Source organism: Colobus angolensis, unplaced genomic scaffold (assembly GCF_000951035.1).
Source record: "Colobus angolensis palliatus isolate OR3802 unplaced genomic scaffold, Cang.pa_1.0 Scaffold295, whole genome shotgun sequence".
In the NCBI taxonomy this organism is placed as follows: Eukaryota; Metazoa; Chordata; class Mammalia; order Primates; family Cercopithecidae; genus Colobus; species Colobus angolensis.
Genome location: NW_012116210.1, coordinates 450159 through 450570, shown reverse-complemented (window position 1 = coordinate 450570; position 412 = coordinate 450159).

The following is a 412-nucleotide window of genomic DNA, read 5'->3' as shown; positions in this document are numbered from 1 at the left end:
TGCAGCTTTGACCTTCTGGGCTCAAATGATCCTCCTGCCCCAACCTCCCGAGTAGCAACCTCCCCCACCTGCCCCCATCCCCTGAGTTCAAGCAATTCTCCTGCCTCACCCTCCCAAGTAGCTGGGATTACAGGCATACACCACCATGCCCAGCTAATTTTTGTGTTTTTAGTGGAGACAGGGTTTCACCATGTTGGCCAGGCTGGTCTTGGACTCCTGACCTCAAGTGATCCGATCCACCCACCTCAGCCTCCCAAAGTGCTGGGAATACAAGTGTGAGCCACTGTGCTCAGTCATAATTTTTTAATTTTTTTATAGATATAGGGTCTCACTATGTTGCCCAGGCTGGTCTTGAACTCTAGGGCTCAAGTGATCCTCTAATCTCAGCCTCCCAAAGTGCTGGGATCACAGG